The sequence below is a fragment of the Sander lucioperca genome, chromosome 15, assembly GCF_008315115.2.
Source record: "Sander lucioperca isolate FBNREF2018 chromosome 15, SLUC_FBN_1.2, whole genome shotgun sequence".
Classification (NCBI taxonomy): domain Eukaryota; kingdom Metazoa; phylum Chordata; class Actinopteri; order Perciformes; family Percidae; genus Sander; species Sander lucioperca.
Window position 1 is genome coordinate 3,824,048 of NC_050187.1, and position 17,500 is coordinate 3,841,547.

The 17,500-nt window shown below is 45.0% G+C and overlaps 1 protein-coding gene across 1 annotated transcript in view; it reads left to right on the forward strand.

Moving 5' to 3' along the window:
- The window catches only part of LOC116056251 (spectrin beta chain, non-erythrocytic 1), a 197,380-nt gene that overhangs the window by 46,480 nt on the left and 133,400 nt on the right, over positions 1-17,500 (forward strand). The window lies entirely within an intron of this gene.

A 17,500-nucleotide genomic window follows, 5' to 3' on the forward strand; every position in this document is an offset into this window, starting at 1 on the left:
CTGAAGAGCCAGCTTGCTGTGAAGCAGAAGTGCTAACCACTGAGCCACCGTGCCGCTCTAGGTATAAGGGGTTGGGGGGGGGAATCGATTCCAGTATGTATCTGTTGTTTCTGTGTATACGGTACCGCCGATGGCTACTACATCATATATATCCGTTTCCAGCAAAACGGAGCGAAAGCAGAAGATCCATGTTATGTTCTTCTTTAAACATGAAATAAATGACAGACTGACATGTGATGTTCATTCTTCTTGAACCAGTTAGTTTTTAGAAATGTCCCACGATATATTGTCTCTATTTTTGTTTTTGTTTGTAATGATACATCTTCTGATGCCAAGCTAGGGCACATCATCATCGTGATGTTCCTGATCTCATCAGGTGACCCAGCTGAGGTTGATCAGGCCTCAGCTTGTGACCTAGCAGCATTTAAAAAAATGCCCTTCTCAGTGTAGGGGGTGGTGATGGCACAGTGGATATGACACATGCCTTTGGTGTGAGAGACCCGGGTTCGATTCCCACTACAATACATCAACCAATGTGTCCCTGAGCAAGACACTTAACCCCTAGTTGCTCCAGAGGCGTGACCTCTGATATATAGCAATTGTAATGTAATGTAATGTAATGTAATGTAGAGGGACTTCCCCGCAAAGCCTCTGCACCCCACCTCCACCGTGGTTGTGGCAGTTGCTGACGAGACCATTATATTTCTCCCTCTTCCTCTCAAAAGCTTCCTCCATTCGGTCTTCCCATGGCACAGTGAGCTCCAACATGACCAGGTTCTTTGTTGCCTCAGATACCAAGACAATGTCAGGTCTCAGGGTGGTCTTGATGACATGCTGGGGGAACTTAAGCTGTCTGCCCAAGTCCACTTTCAGCTGCCAATCCTGTGCTGTGTTCAGAAGGTCTGATGTTACCCTGGAAGATCTTTCTGGCTTCTCTCCGGCCCTGATGAAGCTGATGGTTTCCTTGGAGGGCTTTGACCTCCGGCAGCTGCTGATGGTAACCTGGATGCTCTCTGCAATTGTTTTGCACCTGGTCATGCCGCCAGCGATACCGTCCTTCCCCCAAAGCTCTTGGGCAGCAGCTCAAGATGTATCTTAGAAGTGTAATATTAAACTTTTGAATTTTGTTAAAGAAGGAAAAGAAAATCGTAGTACTCAATATCGAATCTCGATAAATGAAAATCGCAGTACGAATGTATCGTGAAAGGAGACGAGTAAAAACATTGAAATCTGCTCTTTGTGTGTGTGATTTTAACCAATTTACAGAGCTGAACTAAATAGAAACATGTTAAAAGTCAAAGAGGAACAAGTTTTCTTGTGTTTTCTACAGTTCAAAGAGGAGCAAACAAATGTTTTGCAGGGCTGAGTGTGTGTGTGTGTTTTCCATCGACCCATTGATTGATTTATTAGTGTAACCATGGCAATCTTTAAATGCATTAGCAGTTAACCTTCTCAGATGACCTAATTAACCGCAGCAGAGACGCCGACTGTCCCGCAGACCTTCCATCACTGTCGGAGACTATCTGCCTGCAGGGAATGCTTTACAGTCACAGTATGCGAAGAGAATCAGCCAAACAAAATCATTCATCAGATGAACATAAAGAGGCCGAACAGGACTTAAAGCTACATTGTGTAATTTTTTGAGTTGATTCTTAGCAAAAAAAACAAGGGCTGTCAATCGATTAAAAAATTAATCTAATTAATTACAGACTCTGTGATTAATTAATCGAAATTGTGTGTGGCCTAGGAAAAGAAAAACTTAAGAGAGACTCTCCAAAGATGACGAGGAGAGAGTGGAAGACTTTGTCACTGCCTGATGTGAGTCGAGTGCAGATGTGAGTCGCGCATGCGTCACTTTGCGACAAGTAGCCTACAAGATGCTAACGGCTTTTTGAGCTAACGCAAAGTCTATGAGCTAACGTTAGCAATCAAACAATCATAGATGGCTAAAACGTTTTTGAAATGACTGCTGCTGCTGGCTACAAGTTAGCAATCAAACACAATAAAGGCTGTCACTTAATGGCGTTTTGAGCTAACGTTAGCAATCAAACAGTCATAGATAGCTACAACGTTTTTTGAAATGATTGCTAGCTAAAAGTTAATCAAACACAACAAAGGCTGTCACTTGAATGGCATTTTGAGCTAACGTTAGCAACCAAACAGTCATAGATAGCTACAACGTTTTTGAAATGACTGCTAGCTAAAAGTTAATCAAACACAACAAAGGCTGTCACTTGAATGGCATTTTGAGCTAACCTTAGCAACCAAACAGTCATAGATAGCTAAAACGTTTTTAAAAATGACTGCTAGCTAAAAGTTAGCAATCAAACACAACAAAGGCTGTCACTTGAATGGCGTTTTGAGCTAACGTTAGCAACCAAACAGTCATAGATAGCTACAACGTTTTTGAAATGATTACCATCTTCTGTTATTGTATGTAAAGAGAAACGTTTGTTATTTTATAGATTTCACAAATTTCAGTATGACACGTTATGCCGTAAACAGTTTAAATCTGAGCATGCGCGACTCACATCTGCACTCGACTCACATCGGGCAGTGACAGACTTCAAAGACAAAGCAGAGAAGCAACGGAGGTTCGGGTTTTTTTAGAAGATCCTCCATCTTTAACAGGCTTTCAAATCTGCCGGCAGTCACGAGTAATCTCCCGGCTGGCATTCGTCACGGTGCCACGGAGTGTAAAAGCGTGAAAGACGGAGGTATGACCCTCTTTGGCTAATGTATTTTAAAAGATGGAGGTGCAACATGGCGGCCGTCATTCGAGCGACTAGCTCGTATGTATTCTGAATGATGGCAGATTCTATGAATTCTAGAATGAGCACATAATTGTGAAAGAACAAAGTTTTTTTTTTTAGGGCTGTCAAAATAACGCGATAATTTCGATTAATCAATCTGAGAAAAAATAACGCAGATTAATCCATTCCATGTTGATGTTTGACCCGGAGCCGTTCTAGCCGCCATTGGACTGTAAAATGAAGGAGGGAGACGAGAATGTGCTGCCTGGATCATTAACTGGAACATTTACTTGTAAAAATCTTCTTCCTGCCAACCCTGGCTACCGAAATCTGGAGCCACTGATATGTCTGCTCTTCTCTCTGGTGCTCTGAAGACGATACAGGCAACACAAACACTGCTGCACGGGACGCTAGTTAACACTATACTCAACAGCAGCTAACGTTAGCATGCCGCTAGCTAGTTAACACTATACTCAACAGCAGCTAACGTTAGCATACCGCTAGCTAGTTAACACTATACTCAACAGCAGCTAACGTTAGCCTACCACTAGCTAGTTAACACTATACTCAACAGCAGCTAACGTTAGCATACCGCTAGCTAGTTAACACTATACTCAACAGCAGCTAACGTTAGCCTACCGCTAGCTAGTTAACACTATACTCAACAGCAGCTAACGTTAGCATACCGCTAGCTAGTTAACACTATACTCGACAGCAGCTAACGTTAGCATACCGCTAGCTAGTTAACACTATACTCGACAGCAGCTAACGTTAGCCTACCGCTAGCTAGTTAACACTATACTCGACAGCAGCTAACGTTAGCCTACCGCTAGCTAGTTAACACTATACTCGACAGCAGCTAACGTTAGCATACCGCTAGCTAGTTAACACTATACTCGACAGCAGCTAACATTAGCCTACCGCTAGCTAGTTAACACTATACTCGACAGCAGCTAACGTTAGCCTACCGCTAGCTAGTTAACACTATACTCGACAGCAGCTAACGTTAGCCTACCGCTAGCTAGTTAACACTATACTCGACAGCAGCTAACGTTAGCCTACCGCTAGCTAGTTAACACTATACTCGACAGCAGCTAACGTTAGCCTACCGCTAGCTAGTAGCTAGATTAAAAACGGTTAAAATGCTGACAGCTAACGCTAAACGGTGTAAAGTTTGACTGTGTTTTACTGTAGAGCACACGTGTCAAACTCAAGGCCCGCAGGCCAAATCCGGCCCCTTGCAGGTTTTGATCCGGCCCGCATTTCAGTTAAGGTTCACAATAAATTTAGGGTAACCTAGTTTTTATCGCTTTTTCCAACATTTTTGTTGCTTTTTTTGACATTTTTGTTGCTTTTTTTGACGCCTTTTCCAGCGGTTTAAGCGTTTTTTTTTTCCAATGCTTTAGGCACTTTGTTTTAACGTTTTGGATGCTTTAGTCAACGTTTTGCCACTTTGTCGGAAGTTTTTGGCGCTTTCTGATGTTTTTATCACTTTTTCAGACAATTGTGATGCTTTTTTTTCTCGCCTTTTTTCCAACTTTTTTGGCGCTGTTTCCAACGTATTTTTCGCTGGCTGAGGAACTTTTTTGCTGAACTTTTTTGGGGCTTTATGATATGAAATATAAAAGAGAACACTACAGTATATGAGACATTCAATAATACAGTCAAAATATTTGACTTTTTCTCTTAAATAAAAGCATGTCAACAAACTCTACATGTCTGGCCCTTGATGTGATTCTCATTTTCCAGTGTGGCCCTCTGGGAAACTGAGTTTGACACCTCAGCCTTTTGCTATTAATCTCGTACAATATACAGAACGGACAAAGTCGTACTGGAGGCCATGTTAATGGTATGTTCTTGGCAAACAGCTACCGTAGGAGTCGGGAGGAATGGGAGGGGATAGAAAGTTATAATCAGTTCATTTCACCGCTAGATGGGATACGTTCTTACACAATGTACCCTTTGATATCGACTTTAACTGCAGTAAAGCTTTTTAATATAAACAGCACAGATCGGCGTGTTGTGGGAGTCGAACAGGAAGCAAAGAGCTGTCAGCTGACGTTTGTAAAAAATCTAACTGTACGTCCACACCGCTGCCGACTTGATCTTCTAAAGATACAGGAAGTCATTCATTTTCAATGGAAGCTGCTTCTCTCAGCTGCAAGGAGCGGAAAATCTGTCGGCGTCGCGTTTTGGGCGTTTTGCGCGACCAGAGCGTCAATCAGAAAGTTGAAAGTAGGTCAACTTTATGGTAATGAGCTATGACGCGGTTCAGCGGCAACCAATCAGAATATAGACGTCCTTCACGCTGGCTGATCCCAGAGAAACATACGATGTAAACTTTGGTTCCTACCAAAACATTAGTTCAGAGAAAAAGGAGGAGAAGCTCATCATGGCCGTTGCTGGGTTCCCTATCATTTATGATATTTGCGTATAGGGACCAGTTAACGTTACCTGCCGGTCACATGGTCTCTAAACAGTCCGCTCACGGTGAAGTCCTGCACGGATCAACAGCTGGCGGCTGCTAATTGCTAACAGACACCGCTGCGACCAACAACTAATACACATTCTGTCATTATATATGTCATTCATAAAAGGTTTCTAGTGTCAGTGTATTGGCCGTGCAGTGGCTGCTTGATCTTTTTCCATGATGAACATAGAATGCTGCTACGTCAGAGCGGCCAAAGCCTCAAACAGCTTCCCCGGACTTTCTGACCAGCGTCCTTGACCGGGCGGCCAGAGCTTCTTTGCAGCTCAAGTCGGCGGCGGTGTGGACGTACAGTAAAATCTGTTATAACTCCACAGGAAGATCCAGGACTCTTTTGTCTCTTTTTTGATTGGCTCAGAGATGCTGTTCATGTGTCATGTGTTTGTTGTTTTCTCAAAGCTGTCGCAGAGCAGGGACGGCAATAGTCCCGACCAAGCGCGTTTACTTATAGCGCTAAAGGGATGGCAATAGTCCCGACCAAGCGCGTTTACTTATAGCGCTAAAGGGACGGCAATAGTCCCGACCAAGCGTGTTTACTTATAGCGCTAAAGGGACGGCAATAGTCCCGACCAAGCGTGTTTACTTATAGCGCTAAAGGGACGGCAATAGTCCCGACCAAGCGCGTTTACTTATAGACTAAAGGGACTGCAATAGTCCCGACCAAGCGCGTTTACTTTCAGCGCTAAAGGGACGGCAATAGTCCCGACCAAGCGTGTTTACTTATAGCGCTAAAGGGACGGCAATAGTCCCGACCAAGCGCGTTTACTTATAGCGCTAAAGGGACGGCGATAGTCCCAACCAAGCGCGTTTACTTATAGCGCTAAAGGGACGGCAATAGTCCCGACCAAGCGTGTTTACTTATAGCGCTAAAGGGACGGCAATAGTCCCGACCAAGCGCGTTTACTTATACGCTAAAGGGACGGCAATAGTCCCGACCAAGCGCGTTTACTTTCAGCGCTAAAGGGACGGCAATAGTCCCGACCAAGCGCGTTTACTTATAGCGCTAAAGGGACGGCAATAATCCCGACCAAGCGCGTTTACTTATAGCGCTAAAGGGACGGCAATAGTCCCAACCAAGCGCGTTTACTTATAGCGCTAAAGGGACGGCAATAGTCCCGACCAAGCGTGTTTACTTATAGCGCTAAAGGGACGGCAATAGTCCCGACCAAGCGCGTTTACTTTCAGCGCTAAAGGGACGGCAATAGTCCCGACCAAGCGCGTTTACTTATAGCGCTAAAGGGACGGCAATAATCCCGACCAAGCGCGTTTACTTATAGCGCTAAAGGGACGGCAATAGTCCCGACCAAGCGCGTTTACTTATAGCGCTAAAGGGACGGCAATAGTCCCGACCAAGCGCGTTTACTTATAGCGCTAAAGGGACGGCAATAGTCCCGACCAAGCGCGTTTACTTATAGACTAAAGGGACGGCAATAGTCCCGACCAAGCGCGTTTACTTTCAGCGCTAAAGGGACGGCAATAGTCCCGACCAAGCGCGTTTACTTATAGCGCTAAAGGGACTGCAATAGTCCCGACCAAGCGCGTTTACTTATAGCGCTAAAGGGACGGCAATAGTCCCGACCAAGCGCGTTTACTTATAGCGCTAAAGGGACGGCAATAGTCCCGACCAAGCGCGTTTACTTTCAGCGCTAAAGGGACGGCAATAGTCCCGACCAAGCGCGTTTACTTATAGCGCTAAAGGGACTGCAATAATCCCGACCAAGCGCGTTTACTTATAGCGCTAAAGGGACGGCAATAGTCCCGACCAAGCGCGTTTACTTATAGCGCTAAAGGGACGGCAATAGTCCCGACCAAGCGCGTTTACTTATAGCGCTAAAGGGACGGCAATAGTCCCGACCAAGCGCGTTTACTTATAGCGCTAAAGGGACGGCAATAGTCCCGACCAAGCGCGTTTACTTATAGCGCTAAAGGGACGGCAATAGTCCCGACCAAGCGCGTTTACTTATAGCGCTAAAGGGACGGCAATAGTCCCGACCAAGCGCGTTTACTTATAGCGCTAAAGGGACGGCAATAGTCCCGACCAAGCGCGTTTACTTTCAGCGCTAAAGGGACGGCAATAGTCCCGACCAAGCGTGTTTACTTATAGCGCTAAAGGGACGGCAATAGTCCCGACCAAGCGCGTTTACTTTCAGCGCTAAAGGGACGGCAATAATCCCGACCAAGCGCGTTTACTTATAGCGCTAAAGGGACGGCAATAGTCCCGACCAAGCGCGTTTACTTTCAGCGCTAAAGGGACGGCAATAGTCCCGACCAAGCGCGTTTACTTATAGCGCTAAAGGGACGGCAATAGTCCCAACCAAGCGCGTTTACTTATAGCGCTAAAGGGACGGCAATAGTCCCGACCAAGCGCGTTTACTTATAGCGCTAAAGGGACGGCAATAGTCCCGACCAAGCGCGTTTACTTTCAGCGCTAAAGGGACGGCAATAATCCCGACCAAGCGCGTTTACTTATAGCGCTAAAGGGACGGCAATAGTCCCAACCAAGTGCGTTTACTTATAGCGCTAAAGGTGACTTTTAGCGTCGATAAGAACGACAAAGGCACCTGACCAAGCGTCCATATTTTACGAGATGAGTGTGAGAACACTGTGTGTGTTGGTTTGATGCAGTTTGATCCCTACTGCCGTCGTAGAGCCGCTGAATTTGATGCAGGTTGATGGTGTCGGGTCAGATACGTGCCGCTGCCCTACATGGCTCTGTGTGGCCTACATAAAGCTGCAGCAGAGAGGAGGAAGGTGATGGATGACTTCCTCATCCAGCACACACTCAGGTGGCCTACATATTAGTACACCTGTGTGTGTTTACTTTAAAGGACACTCCGGTGAAGGTTGAAGCAAACTCAGACCAGAACTGTGTCTAAAGCAGGTGTCTTCAACGTGTTTTAAACCAAGGAGCTAGGGCTGGACGATTTTGGCTAAAATCATAATCACGATTAATCGAACAAGTTACCTCGATTATGATTATTGAACGATTATTTAACACAGATTGCAATTAATGCTTATTTATTAAATATTTCAAACAACTGAACTGAACTCTACAGCAGTAGATTTTACAATGAAATAAAAACGTCTTATAAAAAAGTAATTTAAGTTTTAATGTAAAAAAAAAAGTTTCCTAAAAATGTAGAATATAAATAATAAATGTCCATCATAAGATTAACGGGAACCTGTGGTTAACTGTCTTTTCGGAGTTAAACTCCACAAGCGTGTCCTGCGGCTCGCCGGCCGTCACACACACACACACACACACACACACACACACACACACACACACACACACACACACACACACACACACACACACACACACACACACACACACACACACGCGCAGCAGGCGAGGCGGGGTCTGTTCCGAGTATAATAAAGCCCCGTCTGTGTTGAGCAAAACATTACGTGAATTACTACGAGAATGGACGTGCATTTAATATAGGAAAAGTGCACAAGTATTAGCATCATCTGTTGTTGTTGTATGTGGCGCTAAGGTCTAGTGACGATGCTATAAAGACCGTTGCCGTGGTTACATCCCTCCCTTACCCCTCCTACCAGTCCCTATGGCCACTCGGCGAGTGGGAATGCAAACGGGAAAGAAAGATTTTGGGGGGAGAGTAGTTCTTAGAACTGCTTAGAAGTGTACTTTTCCTCGAAACTAACTAACTCTCTGATCAGAAAGCACCTATGGTCGCAGACTGGACGGGGCGGAGTCACGTGACTACACACGCGGTGGCCGTAATATGTTTTAAGGGGAAAGTACATTAACACACAGTGGGCGGCCGCGGAAATATTAATAGGATTAAAAGACCAGAATAACCGACTTGGTAAAATGACGTCGGTTATAGGCTCTGAATTTCGGTTACGATCATTTTTCGATTAATCATCCAGCCCTACAAGGAGCCCTTAACGGAAATAGAGACAGAGCAGAGACCCCGTTCCTACATATGTTGTATAAGATGAAGTTGCATATTAAACCGGGCCTACAATAACGTGTAGGGCAGCCTAAAGCCTTTATACATACCTTTTTTGCATAGAATATGAAGCTGTTAAAATATTTTTTGGCATGATTTCATAAATCATTTTTAATGTTAAACATACATGTGGCCCTGTATCTGTGCATGGCTATCTTAGTTACTACCTTACCTATAGGCCAGTAAGCTTATCATCAGTGTGGATTTATATCTGATAATATGTTGGATTCTTGTTAAGACATTTAATATTTAAAGAATCAAAAATTAACAATAATTTGGATGCCCCCCTGCATTGACTCTGACTCTGAATTTACTGTTCGATCTCCAGCGTCTCTGGCCCACATGTTCCCTTAAGCCAAGACTGAACTTCAAATTGTAAATGCAGGGGAGAAATGTGGGTCACCTTGGGCCAAAGTAAGGACGCACCGAATCCAGATTTTTGGGATTTGGCCGAATACCGAATCCACTGGTTAAGATTCTGCTGAAACCGAATACTGAATCCTCGTCCCATCCTCAGTCCATGAACACAGTAAACTCATTAATGAAGTAAACAGTGACTGTCCTTCCTTTGCCGTACCTGAAGTTGCTGCATTCTGGCTGCTGTCTGTAGATTCCTTCATCACAACTTCTGTTCTTTCAGATGTTTCCTACCAGATGTTGTAACAGCGGTGATGTTGTGTATAGTTTAGGGTTCTCGCCACCACCAGACTAATCAGCATTGCAGATTGAACATGTAGCTGGACTTGAATGTCCTTCTTTTGACTGAAAGTTCTGCCAAACTACACTTTTTCTGCTCACCAGTTCCATTTCCACTTCCTCACAGCCTACTGCATTGAACGCTCCACCTACGTAAACACCTTCCCGTAATCAACGGCGCCGTCATTACGTCGACCAGCGTAGCGCGCGGAGTGCAAGCGTAGGGTTCGGTTCGGTGGAAAAAAATTCTTAAGGTTTGGCAGATATACAAACTGAAGCCTAACGGCGAGATGATGACCCAAACTGTCCGGTTTAAACATCTATCACAGTTGACAGACCCTCTTCCTGCTCCATCTCCGACCTACTGTAGTTTCTGTGACTGAGGGATTAACACCAACTACTGATCAGAATGAACTTTTTATCGTTTTTTTGACTATCAAAAGCAGTCTTCTCTCCTTCCTCCTTCCTTCTCTCTCTCTCTCTCTCTCTCTCTCTCTCTCTCTCTCTTTCCTCCTCTCTCTCTCTCTCTCTCTCTCTCTCTCTCTCTCTCTCCCTCCCTCCCTCCCTCCCTCCCTCCCTCCCTCCTTATCTCTGTCTCCCTCTCTCTCCCCCCCTCCATCTCTCTCTCTCCCTCTCTGTCTCTCTCTCTCTGTCTCTCTCTCTCTCTCTCTCTCTCTCCCTCTCTGTCTCTCTCTCTCTGTCTCTCTCTCTCTCTCTCTCTCTCTCCCTCTCTGTCTCTCTCTCTCTGTCTCTCTCTCTCTCCTCCTCTCTCTCTCTCTCTCTCTCTCTTTCCTCCTCTCTCTCTCTCTCTCTCTCTCTCTCTCTCTCTCTTTCCTCCTCTCTCTCTCTCTCTCTCTCTCTCTCTCTCTCTCTCTCTCTCTCTCTCTCTCTCTCTCTGTCTCTCTCTCTCTCCTCTCTCTCTCTCTCTCTCTCTCTCTCTCTCTCTTTCCTCCTCTCTCTCTCTCTCTCTCTCTCTCTCTCTCTCTCTCTTTCCTCCTCTCTCTCTCTCTCTCTCTCTCTCTCTCTCTCTCTCTTTCTCTCTCTCTTTCCTCCTCTCTGTCTCTCTCCCCCCTCTCTCTCCCTCCCTCCCTCCTTATCTCTGTCTCCCTCTCTCTCCCCCCCTCCATCTCTCTCTCTCCCTCCCTCCCTTTCTCTCCCTCCCTCCCTGCAAGCAGCTCGTCCTGCAGGCGTGGGAGTTTTTAAACGCTGCTGCTGTGCAGGGTTTCTGTTGCCATGGTGAACGATTGATACTTGAATTGCAATATTGTCAAGACCCGCTAAAAATACAGAGACTGGAAGACGCACACAGCCTGAGATCCGTCTGCTTTTCCATCTGTCCGTGTGACGGATCATCTCCGCTGCACAGCTCCATCACATCACCAGGCAGACTTTCTCCTTGTCCTTACTCTTTAAACGTTGCCTAAAGCCACTTTAATTCTCACTTTTTTCTGCTAATAACACCAAGAACATTCAGTGTAAATAGTACAATATTTTGTTTTCTCTTTTATAATTCATTTACATGATTAAATCATGCAAATCTAACTCAGTTTCACTAAGGGCCACAATGATAGTAGTAATAATAATAATGGAAAATGAGAATCACATCAAGGACCAGACGTGTAGAGTTAATCGACATATTCTTTGAAAAGGAAAATATATAATTGAGTGTATTATTGCATGTCTTATAACGTCTTCTCACTTACAGTGAGATCGACATTAAGCCACCACAGAAGAAAGCGCTGAAAAGGCAACAGAAGCCAGAAAAAAAAAGACAAAACATTGAAAAAATAAAGTCAGAATCGTGACTTCATTTTCACATTTCTGTTTTATTTTATTAATTATTGTTTGTTTAGATAACTTATTTTTTCCTGCGGAAGAAGATTAGGGCCAATGTGAAAAATGTCCGAAATCTGGAAATAAAGTCAGAATTCAGACATTTTCAACTCAGAGGTCAGACTTTTTTTTTTTTTTTAAATCTGAGCTTAAAGTGAGTTTAAAGCAACACTGTGTAACTTTTAGGGTGAGCTGTAGTTCCAATGAGACAACCTGTAGGGGGACCGAAGCGGGAAAAGTTACATAGTGTTGCTTTAAAATAAAAATTCTGACCTTATTTTCAGATTTTGGGCATTAAGGATCCTATGAGAGAAGACACACCAGCCTGATAATCGGGCGTCGGGCCGTCTGGCGAGGTCGGTGACTCGAGTCTGTTCGGTGTGTCCCGTGCCGTCGTCCGTTGGAGGAGCCGTCGGCCTTCATTTGGGCCGACCTGACATGTTCAGTCAGAGACAGGACAGTCGGGACTCACACGGAAATGGGGAGCGGATGAGCCTCTCAAAATCTGATGAAAATCTTTTAAACTGACCTTTGTTGATCTGAAATGAAGACAGAATCAGCAGCTGCACGGCCTATTTCTCTCTTAAAATGTTTTCAGAAACACGTTTCGGTGAACTATTTTAGTCCAATATGAGATCGTATTCTGAACGAGCCGCCATGACAGTCTGGCTGTGAATTTCCGGAGAAAAAAAGAACCACGTGACGCGTTCGTCCAATCAGCTGCCGGTTTTCATTTTCTGGGAAATAATCAGACTGTTAATGGAAACAATACAGAGCAGCGCCGCCTGCTGCTATGGAGACGTATTACGTTTCGCGCACGTGCAGAGCGTACGCTCAGGTCGGCGTCTCCTCAGTGTGTTCTGAGGAACTTTTTGGACCTCGGGGACCCGACTGATCAGTTCGACTGGCTTTACTGCCGACGGTCGGCCGTCTGGTTGGTGTGTCAGGGCCCTATCTTGCATCCGGCGCAGCACAAAGCCCGACGCAAGTGTCTGTGCTAGTTTAATAACGGCTAGCGTCCACGTCGTTTAAATAGCAAATGCACCTGCGCCCAGCTGTGCGCCCATGGGCGTGCTGGTCTTACAGGGAGGTGTGTTCAGGTGCATTCTGGGCGTGCTGGTCTTACAGGGAGGTGTGTTCAGGTGCATTCTGGGCGTGCTGGTCTTACAGGGAGGTGTGTTCAGGTGCATTCTGGGCGTGCTGGTCTTACAGGGAGGTGTGTTCAGGTGCATTCTGGGCGTGCTGGTCTTACAGGGAGGTGTGTTCAGGTGCATTCTGGGCGTGCTGGTCTTACAGGGAGGTGTGTTCAGGTGCATTCTGGGCGTGCTGGTCTTACAGGGAGGTGTGTTCAGGTGCATTCTGGGCGTGCTGGTCTTACAGGGAGGTGTGTTCAGGTGCATTCTGGGTGTATTACTATCTTGAGGCAGTGGGAAGTGATGGCACCATTGACCAACAAAAACCTGGTCTAAAGTCAATAACGCAGCATTTCATTGTTATTTTAACAGAGCATTAGTAAAATGCTCCTAGGCTCGTACACAGTGTGCACACTATGCTTGTTACACACACAGGGACGCACAGCAGCACACACACACGCAGAAGATTACAAATAAAAATATTACGGTGTAAATCCTCCATCATAATAGCAATGCTCCAAGGTCCAAACGCGCCTGGCTTTTAAAGGGAATGGGAGATGATCTCTGATTGGTTGATTGCATGTTACGCCCAAAACACCCCTCTGATTAATGAAGACACTAAGTACAACCCTTTAGAACCATGCACCCAGCACACGGACCCTTTTTTCCATTTCATCGTGCACTTAGACCGTTAAAATAGGACCCCTAGACATTTTCCACTTGTGGCCCTAATCCTCGTCCGTATTTTCCAGATGTTCAGTGTTCTTGTTTTGAGTTTTCGGCCGTGGCGTTTCTCCGGTGTAAACTGTCTCTTTAACTCGGCCTCAGTGACGGTGAAGTTGTTCTTTTCCTCCCGAGAGTCTTTTGTGCCGCTGTCGGCAGCTTGGCGAGCGGGCTCCCGACACAATGCACGCCTGGGGACAGCGGTAACCATGGAGACGTGTGGTTTGGGCTTGATAATGTATGTCTTTTCATTGTGGACTCAAAAGGGAGAGAGAGAGAGAGATGCAACATAACTCACTGTAGATAATCACGTGTGTGTGAGAGCTTTTAATCTGCTCAGTCTTTACTGAGACGTCTGATAGATCGAGCTGAAGATTAATTAGATTATTATTAGAGACTATTAAATTAATCAGCAACTAGACTTTTACAATCGATTAATCGGTTTGAGTCAGCAAAAACGTTGAATTCTTTTCCCCAAATAAACTCGGAATTGTAGGAAAAAAAAGTTGGAAAAAAGAGACGAAAACCTTGAATAAATTGTCGGAAAAAAACGTCAACTTCAAAAGGCAAAAAATATCAGAAAAAATGTAGAAAAACTCCCAAAAGAAGGTACAAAGATGTCGAAAAAAAATGGTCCAACGAACGTCAGAAAAAAGACTTTTTTCCAGACGTTTTTATAGCTTTTGTTGAAGTTTTTCGATATTTTTGTCACTTTGACGTTTTATCTGCAGTTCTTGTAGTATGTGTGTCCTGCATGAAACACAGTTCTAGTTTGTGTGTGTGTCTCTCTGTGTGTGTGTGTGTGTGTGTGTCTGTCTGTGTGTCTTTGTGTGTGTGTGTGTGTGTGTGTCTCTGTGTGTGTGTGTGTGTGTGTCTGTCTGTGTGTCTGTCTGTGTGTCTTTGTGTGTGTGTGTGTGTGTGTCTCTGTGTGTGTGTGTGTGTCTGTCTGTGTGTCTGTCTGTGTGTCTTTGTGTGTGTGTCTGTGTGTGTGTCTCTGTGTTTGTGTGTGTGTGTGTGTGTGTGTGTGTGTGTCTTTGTGTGTGTGTGTGTGTCTCTGTGTGTCTGTGTGTGTGTGTGTGTGTGTGTGTTTGTCTGTCTGTCTCTGTGTGTCTGTCTGACTGTGTGTCTTTGTGTGTGTGTGTGTGTGTCTGTGTGTCTGTGTGTGTCTGTGTGTGTGTGTCTCTGTGTGTTTCTGTGTGTCTTTGTGTGTGTCTCTGTCTGTCTGTGTGTGTCTGTCTGACTGTGTGTCTTTGTGTGTGTGTGTCTTTGTGTGTGTGTGTGTGTGTGTGTGTGTGTGTGATGTCAGCTTGTTAAATGTGACTATCTTCTAGTGTCTTCTCTCCTCTGAGACAGTAAACTGAAGATCTTTGAGTTGTGGACAGAACAAGACATTTGAGGACGTCCTCTTGGGACTTTTAGGAAACTCTGATCCACATTTTAGAGACCAAACACCTCATCCATTCATCCAGGAAATAATCCACGTTGAAAAATAATTGTTAGTTGCAGCTCTAGTTTAATAGTTGCAGATTCACTTTTAAAACGTTAATTGCCGACTAATCGTTTCAGCTTTAAAGTTTTACATTTTAAATGTCTGTAAAAAGATGTTTTAACAGGTCTGTCTCCATCTATCATCCTGTCATCATCGCTATTTCTGTCCTTCCTGTTTTCATCCATCCAGCTTCATTACGGTCCTTATCTCTCCCTCTCTCTCTCTCTCTCTCTCTCTGTCTCTCTCTCTCTCTGTCTCTCTCTCTCTCTCTCTCTCTCTCTCTCTCTCTCTCTCCCCTCTCTCTCTCTGTCTCTCTCTCTCTCTCCTCTCTCTTTGTCTCTCTCTCTCTCTCTCTCTCTCTCTCTCTCCTCTCTCTCTCTCTCCTCTCTCTGTCTCTCTCTCTCTCTGTCTCTCTCTCTCTCTCTCTCTCTGTCTCTCTCTCTCTCTCTGTCTCTCTCTCTCTCTCTCTCTGTCTCTCTCTCTCTCTCTCTGTCTCCCTCCCTCTCTCTCTCTCTCTCTCTCTCTCTATCTCTCTCCTCCCTCTCTGTCTCTCTCTCTCTCTCTCTCTCTCTCTCTCTCTCTCCCTCTCTCTCTGTCTCTCTCTCTCTCTCTCTGTCTCTCTCTCTGTCTCTCTCCCTCTCTCTCTCTCTCTCCCTCTCTCTCTCTCTCTCTCTCTCTCTCTCTCTCTCTCTCTCTCTCTCTCTCTCTCTCTCTCTCTCTCTCTCTCTCTCTCTCTCTCTGTGTCACAGTTCTTCTTGTTTCACCACCCAGACACACTAACCAGTCATTTCCCTCTCATCCTGTCCTGTTTATCTGCATGACATCATTGTGTGTGTGTGTGTGTGTGTGTGTGACTTATTGTCCTGAGTCTACTACTTTAATGTGTGTGTGTGTCATCAGTCCGTGTTGGTTACAGCGCTGATAGAAACCATCTTATGAAAAAGTGTCACAGAGAGATTCTCACTGCGCTGACGTGACACGGTTTCTAAACAGTGTGTGTGTGTGTGTGTGTTGTCATGACTCCGTGTCTGGTGTGTCTGTGTGCTTTATCGCTTCTGAATGAGTGCACATTGTGTTAGCTTCACTCTGGCAACACACACACACACACACACACACACACACACACACACACACACACACACAGTCAGGGTCCCAGTGGTGGCGTATTTTTAGCGTAGCAACACAAGCTCCAGCCTGACTGGTCGTTGAGCTGCAAGTGGGTGGCAGCGCGCGCACATACATAGAAACACACACACACACACACACACACACACACACACACACACACACACTGCAGATTCTCCTCAGATCCAGAATTACCTCTCTGTTGTTCGAGAAAACTTAACTTTTTCTATAATGTGAACAATAGAGCTCAACAGTGTGGTTCCGGATGTAAAAATGCCCTTCATTTTCTCCATAAGGATTTAGCTTATCAGTCATAATGTCTAAACCATCCCATAATGTCTAAACCATCTGAGGTAGACTGACCCCGAGCTACGTGGTTGTGAAACGAAAGTTTCTGCTCCCGTAGAAGACACAACTTTGTATGAAATCAACCTGGTCTTACAGGGAGGTGTGTTCAGGTGCATTCTGGGCGTGCTGGTCTTACAGGGAGGTGTGTTCAGGTGCATTCTGGGCGTGCTGGTCTTACAGGGAGGTGTGTTCAGGTGCATTCTGGGCGTGCTGGTCTTACAGGGAGGTGTGTTCAGGTGCATTCTGGGCGTATTGCTATCTTGAGGCAGTGGGAAGTGATGGCGCCATTGACCAACAAAAACCTGGTCTAAAGTCAATAACGCAGCATTTCATTGTTATTTTAACAGAGCATTAGTAAAATGCTCCTAGGCTCGTACACAGCACGTGCACACTATGCTTGTTACACACACAGGGACGCACAGCAGCACACACACATGCATGTAGAAGATTACAAATAAAAATATTACGGTGCAATGGAGGAATGTTGTTGTCTCACTAACTGCTCCCCTCATAGTTATATTTTACCATCATTTGACTGACATGTTTTTAGGGTTTGAAGCAATTCACAAGGTAGAAAATCTGTTTTGTAAATTAGAGATTTGAGACATTGTCAAAGCTTAATGAATTCAACTTGTTCTGAATTCTACGTTGGAGCCATTTCATTGGCTTCTGAGCCAATTCTTTCAAATGTTGTATATGTTTCAGTGCTGATTGGGACGGTTACACAATACGATCGATATTGAAAGATAAGTCAAAAACAACTACGTCTTCAAGTTGGAATATAAGTATAAAAGGCCGAGTCACGGTGCTGACTGCACGATCCACACGGACTGTCGGTGCTGAGTCATGGTGCTGACTGCAGAATCCAAACAGACTCTCAACTTTTGAGCAAAATTAGAAATTTTTGAGCATATCAGACATTTAATTTCCTG